Source organism: Felis catus, chromosome X, assembly GCF_018350175.1.
Source record: "Felis catus isolate Fca126 chromosome X, F.catus_Fca126_mat1.0, whole genome shotgun sequence".
In the NCBI taxonomy this organism is placed as follows: domain Eukaryota; kingdom Metazoa; phylum Chordata; class Mammalia; order Carnivora; family Felidae; genus Felis; species Felis catus.
The window spans coordinates 60,090,443-60,095,287 of record NC_058386.1 but is presented as its reverse complement, the minus strand read 5'-3'; the positions used below and the strand labels follow the sequence as shown (position 1 = coordinate 60,095,287).

Genomic DNA, 4,845 nt, shown 5'->3' with positions numbered 1-4,845 from the left:
ACATTTTCAAGGTTTATGCATGTTATAGCATATATCAGTACTTTATTCCTTTTCCATTCCTTTTAGGATTAAATAATATCCCATTGTATGGATATAAAACATATTTTTTCATCCAATATGTATGTTTGGATTGTTTCCACTTCTTGGCTCTTTTGAATAATGTTGCTATGGACATTTGTGAACAAGTTTTTGTATGGACATGTTTTTAATTCCTTGGGAATATACCAGAACTGCTAGATAATATGGTAGCCCAATGTTGAACCCTTTGAAGAGTTGCAAACTGTTTTCCAAGGCACTGTACCATTTTACATTACCACCGGCAATATATCAGGGTGCCAGTCTCTCCATATCCTCAGTAACATTTGTCATTTTAATTATAGCCAGCCTAGGAGGTGTGAAGTAGCATCCCATTGTGTTTTTGATTTGGATTTCCCTGATGGCCAATAAGGTTGAGCATCTTTGTATGTGCTTATTGGCCATTTATGTATCTTCTTTGGAGAAATGTCTATTCAAATCCTTTGCCCATTTTTTGATTGGGTTATTGATCTTTTACTTTTGATGATGATATATAATGGAATATATATTTTTAGATATGTTATTGATCTTTTACTGTTATTGAACTTTTACTGTTGAGTAGTAAGATATAAATACATATAAAATGATGATATATATAATAGAATATATATTTTTGGATATGTGTTCATTATCAGACATATTGTTTGCAAATATTTTCTCTTATTCTATGGATTTTTCAATTTCTTGGTGTGTCATCTGAAGGACAAAAGTTTTTAATTTTGATTAAGTATAATTTGCTTTTTCTTTGTTCCTTGGACTTTTGATGTCATATCTAAGAAACTATTGTCTAATCTAGGAGCATGAAGATATACACCTAAGTTTTCTTCTAAGACTTTTATAGTTTTCACATTTACATTTAGATCTTTAATTGAATTAGTTTTTGTATATTGTGGAAGATAGAGATCCAACTTCTTTCTTTTGCATGTAAATATTCAGTTGTTCCAGCACCATATGTTTAAAAGACTAGTCTTTCTTTGTAGAAAATTGAGCATAAAATGTGAAGATTTTATTTCTGAACTCTCAATTCTATTTTATTTACTTATATTTCTAATGTTATGTCTCTACCACAAATCTTACTGTAGCTTTGAAGTGAGTTTTAGAATCATGAGGTGCGAATGCTACAACTTTATTCCTTTTTCTAGATCATTTTTAGCTATTCTGGTCCTTTGTAGTTTCTTTCTTTTTTTTTTTTTAATGTTTATTTTTTGAGAGGGAGGGACAGAGACAGAGCATGAGCAGGGGAGGGGCAGAGAGAGAGGGAGACACAGAATCCAAAGCAGGCTCCAGGCTCCAAGCTGTCAGCACAGAGCCCGACGTGGGGCTCAAACCCCCAGACCATGAGATCATGACCTGAGCTGGACTCAGACGCTTAACCAACTGAGCCACTCAGGTGCCCCTGTAGTTTCATGTTAATTTTAGGATCAGCTTGGCAATTTTTGAAATAATCAAGCTGGGATTTTTTTTTTAATTTTTTTTCAACGTTTATTTATTTATTTTGGGACAGAGAGAGACAGAGCATGAACGGGGGAGGGGCAGAGAGAGAGGGAGACACAGAATGGGAAACAGGCTCCAGGCTCTGAGCCATCAGCCCAGAGCCTGACGCGGGGCTCGAACTCACGGACCGCGAGATCGTGACCTGGCTGAAGTCGGACGCTTAACCGACTGCACCACCCAGGCGCCCCCAAGCTGGGATTTTTATAGGGATTGTGTTAAATGTGTTCAAAATTTGGGGGAGTATTGATATCTAAACAATATTAAGTCTTCTAATCCATGAGCATTGAATGTTTTCCCACATATTTAGGTCCTCTTAAATTTCTGTCAATGACATTTTGTACTTTTTTCTATGTACAAGTTTTGTACTTTTTTGTTAAATTTATTCCCAAGTGTTTTTTTTTTTCTCATTAAACTTTTGTTTTAATGGGTTTCAAAATTTTGTGACAGATTTTTGGTCAAGTTGTTTCCATTAAAAAGTACTGATTTTAAAAACTAGTAACTTAAAACTGCCACACACACACACACACACACACACACACACACACACAAATGATCCACAAAATATTCTCCTTTCCTTCTGAAGGTTTTACAATGCATTGTTATAATTACCCAGTCTTTTACTATTAAACTTAAATGGCCAATTGACACAAGCAATTCTGAGACCATTCTTTCACCACTGATAAAGACTGGAATGGCAGGTTCGGGGGATAATATTCATTTAGCCTTCTGAACTTTCTGGGAAGACTTGGTGACCTTGCCAGCTCCAGCTGCCTTCTTGTCCACTGCTTTGGTGACAGCCATAGCAACCATCTGTCTCATGTCACGAACAGCAAAACGACCCGGAGGAGGATACTCAAAGAAGCTCTCAACACACATAGGCTTGCCAGGAACCATATCAATGATGGCAGCATCACCAGATTTCAAGAACTTAGGACCATCTTCCAGCTTTTTTTCCAGAATGATAATCAATCTTCTCCTTCAGCTTAGCAAACTTACAAGCAATGTGACCTGTGTGACAATCCAGCACAGGTGCATATCTAGCACTGATTTGGCCTGGATGGTTCAGGATAATCACCTGAGTTGTGAAGCCAGCTGCTTCCATTGATGGGTCATTTTTGCTGTCAGCAGCCACATTGCCATGACAGACATCTTTGACAGATACATTCTTTTTCTTTTTTTTAAAAGTTGACTTATTTATTTTGAGAGAGACACAGACAGCACGAGTCGGGGAGGGTCAGAGAGAGAAGTAAAGAGAGAATCCCAAGCAGGCTCTGTGCTGGCAGCACAGAGCCTGATGTGGGGCTCGAACCCATGAAACTGCAAGATCATGACCTAAGCTGAAACCAAGAGTCAGATGCTCAACCAACTGAACCACCCAGGTGCCCTGACAGATACATTCTAGACATTGAAGCCCACGTTGTCCCCAGGTAGAGCCTCACTCAAAGCTTTGTGGTGCATTTCAACAGACTTTACTTCAGTTGTAACATTGACTAAAGCAAAGGTAACCACCATGCCAGGCTTAACAATGCCAGTCTCCGCTTGGCCCACAGGGACAGTACCAATACAACCAATTTTGTAGGTATCCTAAAGGGGTAGATGCAAGGGCTTGTTAGTTGGACGAGTTGGTAGCAGAATGCAATCCTGAGCTTCAAACAGTGTGGTTCCGCTGGCATTGCCATTTTATGGGTGACTTTCCATCCCTTGAACCAAAGCACGTTAGCACTTGGTTACAGCATGTTGTCACCATTCCAGCCAGAAATTGGCACAAATGCTACTGTGTCGGAGTTGTAGCCAATTTTCTTAATATAGGGGCTGACTTAACGATTTCCTCATATCTCTCCTGGCCATAGGGTGGCTCAGTGGAATCCACTTTGTTACCACCAACAAGTTGTAAGCCAGAAGGTAATACTCACAGGCTGCCCATTCTTGGAGATACCTGCTTCAAATTTACCAACACCAGCAGGAACAATCAAGACAGCACAGTCAGCTTGAGATGTGTCTGTAATCATGTTTTTTTAAATGTTTTTTTAAATTTATATTTGAGAGAGAGACAGAGACAGAGCATGAGCGGGGGAGGAGCACAGAGGGAGGAAGACAGAATCGGAAGCAGGCTCCAGGCTCTGAGCTGTCAGCACAGAGCCCTACATGGGGCTCGAACTCGTGAACCACAAGATCATGACCTAAGCTGAAGTCAGATGCTTAACCAACTGAGCCACTCAGGTGCCCCTGTAATCATGTTTTTCATAAAGCTTCTGTGTCCTGGGGCATCAATGATGGTCACATAATACTTGCTGCTCTTGAATTTCAACAGGGAGATATCAATGGTGATACCACATTCACTTTCAGCTTTCATTTTATCCAACACCCAGACATACTTGAAGGAGCCCTTTCCCATCTCAGCAGCCTCCTTCTTAAAATTTTTCAATAGATCTTTTGTCGATCCCACCACATTTGTAGATCAGATGACCAGTAGTGGTAGACTTGCCCGAATCTACATGTCCAATGATGATGATGGTGATATGAATCTTTTCCTTTCCCATTTTAGTTTAGTTTTAGCAGTGGTTTTCATGACACTTGTGTTTTGGCTGCAAACCTATTGCCTATTCTTAAGTGTTTTTGATACTATTTTAAATAAAATTGTTTTCTTAATTTCATTTTCAGATTATTCATGCAAATGTGTGAAAATACAACTGATTGTTGTATATTGGTTTTGTTGTACAACCTTATCAAAATGGTTTATCAGTTCTACTTCTAGTATTTTTTATGGATTTGTTAGGATTGTCTGTGTACAAGATTATGTCATTTGAAAGTAGATATAGTTTTACTTCTTTCTTAATATGGCTGCATTTTATCTCTTTTACTTGCCTAATTGCCCTGGACAGAATCTCTACTACAAGGCTTAACAGAAGTGGTGAGAGAAAACATCCTTGGTTTATTCCTAATCTAAAAAAGAAAGGATTTTTTTGGTGCTGTATTAGCTTCCCGTTGCCACTATAATAAGTTACTGCAAAGTTAGTGACTGAAAGTAACACAAAGTTATTCTCAACATTCCCTGAGGTCAGAAATATGAAATCAGTTGCACTTAGTTAAAATGAAGATGTCAGCAGGTCTTTGTTCCTTCTGGAGGCTCTAGGGAAGAATCTGTTTCTTTGCATTTTCTTGCTTCTAGAGGCTGTATGGGACCCTGGGCTCATGGGACCCTTCCTCCATCTCCAAATCCAGCAGTGTAGCATCATCTATAATCTCTCACCTTCTCTCTTTGACTCTGATCCCCTG

General features: G+C 38.9%; 1 pseudogene; it reads right to left on the bottom strand.

The window, feature by feature from the left end:
* Positions 1-2,283: 2,283 nt before the first annotated feature.
* On the bottom strand, positions 2,284-4,109 carry LOC101099026 (annotated as a pseudogene).
* Positions 4,110-4,845: the final 736 nt, after the last annotated feature.